At 45.1% G+C, this 12,354-nt stretch overlaps 1 pseudogene; it reads right to left on the reverse strand.

The window, feature by feature from the left end:
• Window positions 1-7,126: 7,126 nt before the first annotated feature.
• Window positions 7,127-8,105, reverse strand: LOC146204967 (uncharacterized; annotated as a pseudogene).
• Between the last annotated feature and the right edge of the window lie 4,249 nt (window positions 8,106-12,354).

Here is a 12,354-nt window from a genome sequence, read left to right on the forward strand (position 1 = left end):
TATTCAAGTACAGGACGGATAATAGTGACATATGCGAGTTGCTTTATGGACGGTGTAGAATGACGCAGCACGCGTTTCAAAAAAATAATTTGTAGCGTTTTTAGCGACATTATGAACATGCGATGACCAGCTTAGATCCGACGTGACTGATACGCCTAGGTACCGATATTCCTGAACTTTGCGTAGTGCGACGCCGTTAAGGCAATATTCAAAACTTAAAGGTGTCTTCTTCTTGATAATTGTCAAGCTCACTGTTTTCTTTGTATTGATAACCATTTGCCATTTCAGGCACCACTGCGCGATGCGGTTTAGGGCATTGCTCAGATTTACTTGGTCGTCATAGCTTTTTACTTCGGTGTAAATCACAGTCATCCGCGAATAGGCGAACATTATAATTTATATCCTCTGTGATGTCATTGATAAACAGCAAAAATAAAATCGGAGCAAGCACTGAGCCTTGGGGGACCCTGGAGAGAACGGGAACCGTGTCTGAAGCGCAATTATCTAGTTGTATAAACTGGTAACGATCTGTAAGGTAATCTTTAATCCAACAAATAATCGGTCCATCTCCACATACATTCTTTAGTTTATATAACAACTTAGTATGTGACACGTGATCAAAGGCTTTCCAAAAATCTAAAAATACTATATCAATTTGGGATTGGTCGCCGAGCGTCAAGGTAACTTGTAACCAGGTAACCATGTGTTATCGAGGTTTACCGGAGAGGCGAGAACTAGGAGTAGGTTTCCTTGTCAATAAGTATATAGCGGGTGATATCGATGAATTCTATAGTATTAATGAGAGGGTGGCAGGCATCGTAATTAGGCTTAAAGGTCCACGGAAGCGGCCCCCAAGAAACCACTGATAAACGTGTTCAGTGTGTAGAACACATCCTTTTGAGCATTAACGCAAAGTATAACTCCTTGGAACAAAGCCAGCGATTTATTATTAATTTTTAAAAACAGCGTTTTTTGAAATTCGCGGGCAGAGAGATTGTCGCTTGGCGGTGTCGCATGGAACTATTTCCTAGTCCCGTGACGTCACGGGTCGGTTGACTGGCAAGGCTTGCTAGAAGCTGCCATTCGCTGCGGTCACTGCAACCATGACGTCACGGACACACTTCCGGTAGCTGCGAAAGTCGTCTGCTCGTGCGCTGCTCGAACTCTGTGCGGGCTGTTACACAGCTCGCCGCCCTTATCGGTTAGGTGGCCATTGCCCATTAAGTGCAACAACCGAAGCGACGCAGGGATCGGCAGAACGAAGCTGCATTTACAAATATCTTATTTATATAACTTGGTTTCAGGAGTATCGGAGTGTCGCCCGACGAGGCGTCAACAGCACGGTCAAGCACCGCACGATGGCAGCACCTCCTCGACCGCCGTAAACACCTCCGTTGTGCCCCCTCCTCCGGCGCATACCGTTCGCGAACGACACGGCGGATCGTTAGCACCGATGTCCGAAATAAAGCGTGCTAAAATTTGTTGGCGTCTGGAATACTGAGCCGAATATCAAGTATGAAGCCCTCGTGAGGATCGCTGACCAGCAGCAAATTGCTGGTAAGAGCGATAGCCGTGATACAAGCTAGTTTCTGCTCAAGCCAGCTGCCGCTGGTGCATTTCGGCTGATCCGATCTGCTCGTACTAGCTCTGCGATTAATGCGTCGGCAGAGTTAATCCTATAATTATTTTACTATGGCAGGATAGGAATCACTATAAGGCAGTTTCATAAGTAGACGATTTACAATAGCGTTGATCATGTTCCAAAGCGTCGACCGCCGCGGCTTCGAAGCGAAACAATGTAGGCCTAGCGACGACTAGGGACGGTCACGCACGGCGCCGGCGTTCGCCGCGCTCGCACGTTCCACCCCCGCGGTAATTGTGTAACGTACCTCAGCCTGCTCGCGGCATCCCGTGCTGCAAGCGTTGCAAACTCGTGTACTTTCATAGCTAAGGCCGCGTATTTCTTGACGTTCTACTCAGCAACAAGCCGTTCAAACAATACTGTAGGCAAGACAAGGCTTCAGTACGCAGTCGCTGCGCTGTCGGCCGTAATCGAAGACGTCGGGCGGCGCCATAATCTATACATCGATCTTTAAACGTGATACAGTGGGCAAATGAATAACTTTGTGAAGCAGACCCGCTCGTACGTTTCGCGCACTCGGGCGCCGACGAGTAGCTTCCGTCAACAGACGCCGTCATAACCACCGTTAATAGAACTAATATCAGTTGCAAAACTGAGAGCTGTTTCGCGGCGGCGCCACCGCTGGCTGCTTTGAGTGGCGCTGCAGTTCTACCAGGCTCTCGTCGGCCCGAACGTGGGTTGAACACGTGCAGTGCGGGCAGCATGAGTACAGTGCGTTCCCGACTCGGCTGCTGCAGTGATCGTTTTTTGTGCTACCTGTGCTAGCATGCAAAGTTGAAGAGACTACAGTAACCATGCCGACGTGCTGCGTGCCGGGCTGTGCGAGCGGTTACAAGAGCGACAACACAGAGAGGCGTTTTTTCTCGGCTCCGCGTGACGCGGATCTCCGTGCGGCATGGGACCGCGCGATTCCGCGTGTTGACAGGAAAATTTCTGACAAATCACGTGTGTGCGATCTTCATTTCTACGATGAAGACATACTGAAGACGTACAGTCATATCATTAATGGCAAGGAAGTAAAAATCGATAAGGGCAAATGGAACCTCGCTGAAGGATGTATACCGAAGGTTTTCCCTAACTGACAAGCGCTCATTTGTCCCTTGAGTGCTCAAGCACCCTTCAAGCTCCCCCACTGAACTGGTGACTGGCATCAAGTCAGTGGTCGAGCGACAAACTAAGACAGAAAAAGTTTTTGGAAATCTGTTCTGTACCTGCTTTTGAGCAGGAAGCTACCCCGAATAGGTTGTAGCCTGCACAGTTCACTGTGCAAGTGGTGAAGTTTTATTTGGCAATGCGGATGCATTTTTACACACGATTCCTATCCGAGAGGAGCAATATGTGAGTAGTCAGGTTAAAAATGCAAGGAAGAAGTCTCGCCTGCTGCAATTTGTGCATTCAGTAAAGTGTGAAAAAGTGCTGTGAATAAAATGTAAAATTACATTTACTTGTGTGTCTATCTGTAGCCCACTGCGTGAAAGGTCGCAAAAAAAAAAAAAAAAAAAGTACTTGCGACGCGGGCGCCGTCCAGTAACGATAAACCCACAGTTGGAAATCCCCAAAAGACTAAATTTTATTGTCTCGAGTTGTTGGCGTCTAACCTCCTGTGTAAGCTCTCTTCTCTTGTTGGAAGAAAGAAACCGACAACTCAAGAAGCAGAAGTTCGCTCTTTTCGCGGCACAGATTGCGCGCGGCGCTCGGCTAAAAGTCACATGCATGCTTATTGACGAAATGAATGCAATGCGCAAAATTCGCTTATTCCGTTAAACTGCACCACAGAAAATGCGGCTCTTTGCTGCAAAAGCGCTGGTATTTTTATTTTTATTTTTTTGTTAAACATATGCACATGCATGCGGTTGAGCAGAAACTGCAGAAACATACTTCGAACTGACGATGAACCTTGCAATGATCATATCTCTAACATTATTGCACGTTTCTCATATGCCACTTCGGGGAAGAAACTAGCAAAACAACTTTCCTAAAAAACAAAACAACGGTAGCGTTGCCTGAGCAGCGCTCACCTGTATCGCTCGAGTTGCTGCAGTAAAGTTTTGCAGCATGCTCGCCACACACGGTTCAGATTTGATTGGTGACTGTGAGTAATTAACGATAAGTACGGCATTTACGACACCAAGTAATTTAACATTCCCGAATGCTACATGCTACGCTGAACGGTCGGGCCCGCAGCGTTTGATTGTGCTTCGACAGCGGCCAAGCAGCGGCTAGATAGAGCCAATAGAGCCTGTTTCGACGGCAGCGCCATCGCGCGTTAAAATTGACGCGCCGCTTCAGCAGCATGGAGAACCCGGAAAGTTTGGCAACTGATCTTAGTTCTATTAGCGTTGGTCATAACCTCGGTTAACGCCGCAAACCGAGGTCGTCAAGCTCGGTTTGCGGTAACCGCGGTTAGTGGTGCAACCATGGTTTGGTCCGCCGTGTAACATAGGATAACCACGGGTTCGCGGTTACACTAACCGTCGCTGCGCGAACTGGCGAACTCCTCAGGCGTGTGCGAGCGAGGACGGGTTGGCGTGAGTACGCCAGCGAGCGAGCGCGCGGCAACCGGAAGTTCGTCGAAGTGACGTATGTCTGGGCGGAGCTTTGAACTTGCTTGTATTCTTTGTTTTGTTTTTTTTTATGGCTCCCTTCGGCGTACGAGTTGAGAGGGAAAATTGGAAGGGTCATTTTTAATCGCCGATATCTCTGGTGTCGCAGAAGCTAGATCGAAAATTTTTGCGGGAGAATGATGGGTGGTTCAATAACTATCAGTGTTATGGCGTTGTTTACCCTTCTTTGTGACCCCTTTCTGGGGACCTTTAATAAGCGGTATAAACTGAAGGTTGTACAGGCCTATGCACCTACATGTAGTTATGATGACCAGGCAGTTGAAAGCTTCTACGAAGATGTAGAATCGGCAATACGAAAAGTAAAGACGCAGTATACTGTACTAATGGGCGACTTCAATGCCAAGGTAGGGAAAAAGCAGGCAGGAGACAAGGCAGTAGGTGACAATGGCATTTTTCCTAGGAATAGCAGGGGGGAGTTACTAGTTGAGTTTGCAGAGCGCAATAACTTACGAATCATGAATACCTTCTTCAGCAAACGGAAGAACCGGAAATGGACATGGAAAAGTCCGAACGGGGAGAATAAAAATGAAATCGACTTCATAATGTGTTCAACCCCCGCCATTATGCAAGATGTAGAGGTAATCGGGAAAGTGCGATGCAGTGACCACAGGATGGTGAGGTCCCGAATTAGCCTAAATCTGCAGAAGGAACGCAACAGATTAGTAAGAAAGAAACCCATCAACGAATTAGCGGTGAGGGGGAGGGCAGAAGAGTTCAGGATCTCGCTACAGAATAGGTATTCAGCTCTAACCGAGGATGGCGACATTACCCTAGAAGCAAGGAACAACAATTTCAGAGATATCATTACTGAGTGCGCGGTAGAAGTAGGCGGTAGGATAGTTAGAGAGGATACCGGTAAGCTGTCTAAGGAGACGAAAGATTTGATTAAGAAACGCCAGAGAATGAAAGCTTCCAATTCAACAGACCGGATCGAATTGGCCGAGATATCAAAGCTAATCAATAAGCGCAAGGTGGCCGATATAAGGAAGTATAATATGGAGAAAATTGAGCATGCTGTAAAAAACGGGGGAAGCCTTAAAGCGGTAAAGAAGAAATTGGGCATAGGCAAAAACCAGATGTATGCGATAAGGGACAAGGCGGGCAACGTCATCACGAATATGGATAAGATAGTCAAAGTAGCCGAGGAGTTCTATACAAATCTCTACAGTAGCCAAAGTAGTCACGACCGTAATGAGATTGGCGGTAGGGACAAACATTCAGACGTTCCACCAGTGACGAAGGACGAGGTCAAGAAAGCATTAGAAACTACGAAAAGGGGGAAATCAGCTGGAGAGGATCAGATAACTACAGATTTGCTGAAAGACGGGGGGGGGGGGGGATATCGTGTTAAAAAAACTGGCCATCTTGTATACGCAGTGCCTGGTGTCATCGAAGGTACCGGAACCATGGAAGGATGCAAACATTATCCTCATTCATAAGAAAGGGGACTCTAAGGACCTTAAAAATTACAGACCTAGCCAGCTTACTGTCTGTTACGTATAAGGTATTTACTAAGGTAATCGCTAATAGAATCAGGACAACCTTAGACTTCAATCAAGCAAAGGATCAAGCAGGGTTTCGGAAACGGTACTCTACTATCGATCATATCCATACCATCAATCAGGTGATTGAAAAATGCTCGGAATATAACCAGCCCTTATACATAGCATTCATTGATTACGAAAAAGCATTTGACTCAGTTGAAACCTCGGCGGTGATGCAGGCATTGCGAAATCAGGGGGTAGACGAGCCGTACGTGAAAGTTCTGGAAGATATATACAGTGGCTGCACAGCAACCATAGTTCTGCATAAAGAAAGTAACAAAATTCCCATAAATAAAGGTGTTAGGCAAGGAGACACAATCTCCCCAGTACTATTCACAGCTTGCTTAGAGGAAGTATTCAGAGACTTGGAATGGGAGCAGTTAGGGATAAGGGTAGATGGAGAATACCTCAGTAATCTACGATTTGCTGATGACATTGCCTTGCTAAGCAACTCGGGAGATGAACTACAAATAATGATTGATGACCTAGACAGGAAAAGTAGAAAGGTAGGCTTGAAAATCAATATGCAGAAGACTAAGGTAATGTTCAACAGCCTCGGGAAGGAACAGCAGTTTACATTAGGTAGCGAAGTACTGGAAGTAGTAGGCGAATATGTCTGCTTAGGACAGGTAGTAACCGCAGATCCGGACCATGAGAAGGAAATAACAAGAAGAATAAGATTGGGATGGAGCGCATTTGGCAAGCACTCGCAGATTATGTCTAGCAGCTTACCGGTATCGCTAAAGAGGAAAGTATATAACAGTTGCATCTTACCTGTACTCACCTATGGCGCTGAAACGTGGAGGCTAACCAAGAGAGTTCTACTTAAGTTGAGGACAACCCAGAGGGCTATGGAACGAAAAACGATAGGGGTAACATTAAGAGATAGGAAGCGTGTAGAGTGGGTCAGAGAAATAACTCAAGTTACCGACATTCTAGTGGAAATTAAGAAGAAGAAATGGACATGGGCAGGACATGTAGTGCGAAGAGAGGATAACCGATGGTCGCTTAGGGTAACAAACTGGATTCCAAGGGAAGGAAAGCGTAGCAGGGGGCGGCAGAAAGTTAGATGGGCGGATGAGATTAAGAAGTTCGCAGGGGTCAAGTGGATGCAGCTAGCACAGAATCGGGTTAAGGGGAGAAATATGGGAGAGGCCTTCGCCCTGCAGGGGGTATAGTCAGGCTGATGATGATGATGATGATGATGATGAACCATGTCAAGGTAACTGCAACGATGTCGAGTTTGAAAGCCAGTAGGATTGCTTCGAGTTCATGCGCTTTATTAATAATACTTCACGCGTTCACATTGAGAACAGTCAAGAGCATTGGCTCCTGGTAATTCGTTTTCCAGGCTTATTTTAGTCTTCGTTTTTTGCCTTAATTTCAACAATGCCATTGAGGTCATTGTCCCACGCGAATAGCTTATCTTTAATTTTTACTTTGTCATACACTAGGGAGACTTTTTTCTTTTCGGTCGCGATGTTCTTTAATTCGATCCCATAATTTTTTTCCTGATATTCCTAACAGTAAGTGAGAAATCTTCACCGATTGAGTAGCCAGAGCCCTTTAGCTTGGTGCATTGCTTAAGAATGTTAATTTTGTAACTGTAGTCAAGAAGTTTCAAGATTATCGGCCTAGGTTTAGTGTCATTGTCTTTCCTTGGTCATCAAGAATGTCCTCAAATATAGTTTTCGTGACGGTATCGTGCAAGCTGTCGGTGGATTCGCTCTGCTCTTCCTCAACACCGTAAATGATTAGATTAGAGCGTCGGCTTTGGTTATCAAGATCGTCGACCTTATTCGTCATGATGGCAAGGTTACGCTCTAACTCAGCGACTCTCTTGGTGCATTCTGTCACTTGTTTTTCGAGCCCGCTTATTTTTTCAAGCTTCTTTTCTATTGCGTTCAGTTTTTGACTGGTTAGAACTTTTCCTGTCTTAATTTCCTGAATCTCATCCGCAATTAACTTCAGTTGTTCTGCAATCTGTGTATCATTGGGGCCCGGATTCGCCTCTATGTCACCGCTCAGCGTAAGTAAATACCTAAGCGAGACAATCACAATCGAGAACATTTCACAAACTGGCTGTGGGCACGGCAGCAAAAGTAAGCAGACATTGTTACTTCGAAATGACTTCCCGTAGGGTTTGTTCACCTGTTCGGGAAAAATGAACGGGTTGGTGACGCTCATTTTGGCGTTGCTGTCGCGCCCGCTGCCGAGCAATCTATGGTGGTCCCATTTTATACTGGGCAGCCGTGATGCCTGTGACGATGCGTTGAATGTTTCTGTTGATAGCATCGGGGATCCGTAGGGGACATCGAAGCTGCGTTGGTCAAATACTGCCGGTCGAAGTAGTTGCTTTCCCTCTTTGACGCCAGGATTCCAAAGAATGGCCACCGTCGGATGACATGTCGACGGCGGTGCCTCTGGTATCAGCAGCAATCCAAGCACAATCTTGTACGAGAGAAATGAGCGGGTTGGGGATGCTCATCTTGGGGTTGCTGCCGCGCCCACTGTGTTACGGCGCGGCGATCGACACTGCAAACTTCACTGCAGGCTGCCTATAAGGAAAGCTTCGGGTGTTTCTTTTTCTCCCGAGTTTAAAAGAAGGCCGGCTAAATACAAAATAATTCATGGACACGGGTATTCAAGCGCCACGATTGTGCTGCTTTCAACCAAGATTTGAGTGAACGAGATAAGCTGCGGCCGCGGCCGTGACTAGGCGGGCCCGTTGTAGCGGTAGACCGAATATATGGCGACTGCTCCTTCGCCTACATATCGGCCTGCCACTTCAAAGGAGCCGTTGAGCAAAGGCCGCAGTTGATTCCGTTCTCTCAAACCATGACTGAGAACAGCCTGATCGTGGCGCTTGAATGTGCGTGTCACGTGATTTATTTTATATTTAGCCGGCTTTGTTTTCAACTCTGAAGAAAAAGAAAGACTCGAGGCTTTCCTTAGCACAAATAATGAAATGCGGGTTGCCGAAAGTGCTCTCTAACCTTGTAAATGTTATTTACTCTCTAAATTCAATACTAGTAATTATTAAAAATTAACTGCATTCATTAATTAACAGAACATTGTTTGTACTGCGCGCAAGAAAACTGGAAAATGTAGCCAGCTAATTTCCCTCTCGTGCCTCAGATATTTATTTTTTTTAGCTGTTGTCTCAACTTAAATTAGCTGGGACATCCGGCACGCAGCTATCAAACGAGCGAAAATAAACTTTTCGACTTCGCGAAAGCACTTGATCACATCGAGCCTTTATTTATTTTTAGGCATGTACATCACATGCCCGAAAAGAATTCGTTAATATTAACCATGGAACAAGTCGCTTGTGTTTTTTTTTCTTCTGGTAACTACTGCAACTTGATGCGCAGCCCCTATTACTGTTTAACGTACTTATAGTCAGCGTCATTTATGTTGCTAAGGTAATCGCTTGTGACAGTGATTCAATGCAAAACTAACTTAATAATAGTTTACTATCTAAACTTGCGGCTATCTGAACTTGGAAGTACAGGAGAGTACGTATAGTGTGAATATGTCCCGAAGGTTCTTTATACTAGAGCATAGCTATAAACACAATAATTGCACCGCAGTACACACCTGTTGTAATGGTACAATGTTTTAAGAGCTAGGTATAGCATCATTTATGGTCAACAACTATAATTTTACACGAAAAAGCATTATACATGATGTACATGGAAATGTCGGCATGAGTTTGAACTGACTGCTTAGCGCATTAAACTCGTCTTGTCTTACCGATAAAAACTAATTATGGTGCAGTGCGTGTTAATGAAGAAAAAAGAAAAGGTCGCTCTAACGTACTCCAAATCATGTCTTTATAAGGTTAGTTATAATGGAGGCATCGCCGCGGAAGAACCCAGATAATGTTGGAATTCTCCAAGGGGAATAAATTTGTCGACTTGAATTTTTCAGTTTCGTATCTTCGCTTTATAAGCAGCAGCTTCGTTCAAATAGCCTGAGCTGCATGAGTTTGCAAACTACTTTTTTGATACCTCCGTCTTGGCTCTAAGTGTCGGCGCTCTTTAAATGTGGAAGCACATTTCGACTCTTACTTTCAGTACAGGTTTTTTCATAAAAACTGAAAGCATCCATTCAAATTGTGTTGCAATCAGGCGATAAATATACACTGTCAATTTACTGATAATTAACTGCCGTATTTTAATTACCGGAATGGCTGCCGCTCAAGAGCGTCTGTGCGTTCTTACGCATTCGAAAACTTACAAGGAAAGAACGCTGTAGGAGGTTTATACTCACGCGTTTAGGCAATAAGAGCTCTTATATTAATGAGGCCTCTTTGTTGCCAACGTCATAAGTAGCTTCAAGCAACCGATGACGCCACTAAGGAGCACTAAACGGCTATCGGTTGTAAATGAAAAGACTAACTTCAGCTGCGGCCGCAGCGATGATGACACAGGGAAACTGACCGAATAATCTGTGAACGCTTATACAAGTGGCGGCATAATGAAAGGGAACACATTGTGGACTTTCACCTAAAGAGGAATGAGTGTTATTACGCCCTCTTTTAAATAGTTTTTCCTGACCAAATAGGCAGAAACGATCGCCTTGTTCTTGCGTGGAAACTTAACGTTTAATTTCATATTGCATCTACGTGTAAACTGTGCTCAACTATATATGAACTCGCCGCTGGCCCCTTAAACTGGCCGTGAAGCAATTTCGGGCACCCCCAATCACTTGAAGCTGCTCGCTATCTCACATACAATTTTCTAAGCTTGAGATGCTGCTTCTACGACGAGCGCAGCTCATGCTGGCACATTCTACGACAGTTCTTCGCTAGCTGAGAGCAGTTTTGAATGCTTCACTTCACTTCACTTTATTTCCTTAAAGGCCTCTCTTGGTGGGTTTACAGACATGAGAAAATACAAGCACAGGTCATTGTGTTTGAAAATAAATTTTTAAGGCGCCAATAAATGAAGATTGGCATGAGAGGGCGGCGACTTCGTGGGGAAGGGCATTCCAGCCCACTATTGCTCGGGGAAAAAAAGATCCTGAAAAAGTGTTTGTGCGAGCAACAGGCCGAGTTATCTGAAATGGATGCGAAGCGCGATGAGGTATGTGGGTGCGATGAACAATGTAAGGTGCCTGATTTAGTGAACTGTTTAGAATTTTGTGCAGTAAACAAAGACTGGCAATGCGGCGACGAAGTAAAAGGTTATCAAGACTGGAATTTTTCTTTAGAGATGAAACGCTGATGGAATACGAGTATGCGTGATGCACGAAACGGATGGCGCGGTTTTGAACTGATTCGAGCGCATTTGTTAAGTATATCTGAGATGGGTTCCATATTGGACTGGCGTACTCAGGCTTTGATCTGATCAGTGTTTTATATGCCAAAAGTTTTACTTGTTGGGGCGCATGACGTAGGTGACGTTTTATGAAGCCTAAAGATCTGTCTGCAGATGATATGATGTTAGTTATGTGTGTACATCAAGGAAGGTCGCTGCAAAGTGTGATTTCAAGGTACTTATATGATTCCACGCGTTCTACGGAAGAGTTAGCAACTTCATATGAAAAAATAAGGGGGTTATGCTGACGAGTAAAAGAGATGAGTTTGCACTTCTTGGCGTTTAAAGTCATTAACCAGCGGTTGCACCATTCTTGCACTTGGGTTAGGACATGCTGTAGTGCTACTTGATCAGATACGTTAGCAATATTCCGATTGATTACGCAGTCGTCGGCGAAGATTCTTATCTGACAGTGTACATGAAGAGGTAGGTCATTTATATATATTAAAAACAGGAGAGGGGCGAGTACAGATCTTAGTGGAACGCCAGATGTTACGGGGATTGTATTTGAGCTTTTGTTATTAACAAAGACGAACTGTGAGCGGTTAGCAAGAAACTCTTTAATCCAATTTAGAATGTTGGGATGCAAATTTAGAGCGGCGAGTTTCATTAGTAAGCGTTTGTGAGGCACCTTATCAAAGGCCTTTGCAAAGTCTAAGAAAATTGAATCAGTTTGCTGGTTACGATCAAGGTTAGTGTGCAGATTGAAAGTAAAGATTGCTAGTTGTGTTTCGCACGAGAAACCCTTTCGGAAACCATGTTGCGCAGGATGAAAGAAGTTGTGTGAATCTAGAAAGTTCATGATATGGGTGATATGGGTGATGCGCTTCGCATCACCCATTAAATCAATCAAGCAGTGATGTTTTGGTGCTTTCGTGTCATCTATTGGCCGCTGAACAAAGGATCCGAGCCCACCGGTGGATTCGTGGGCTTGGATCTGTTGTTAACCTGCTTATTTAAACTCCAGTCATATCCTGGTGCGCAACGCAGATCAGGTCTCCAGGCACTTTGCCGCCAGTAAGCACGAACTGTTTCTCTTTCTCACCGCTTCAGGGTTGAAACATGTCAAGAGGAGGCCCTCGTCTAACAGCGGGTGAACATTACCATGACATTAACTCTACTAGACCAATGTAAATGCCACCCTCTCCTGACCAAGACGAGTTTTCTGTACAGCGTGCACTGACCGCATGCAGTTTTTTCGCGGAGCTTAAGCCAAGGCT

Source organism: Amblyomma maculatum, chromosome 1 (genome assembly GCF_055883805.1).
Source record: "Amblyomma maculatum isolate TAMU_Amacu chromosome 1, ASM5588380v1, whole genome shotgun sequence".
Classification (NCBI taxonomy): domain Eukaryota; kingdom Metazoa; phylum Arthropoda; class Arachnida; order Ixodida; family Ixodidae; genus Amblyomma; species Amblyomma maculatum.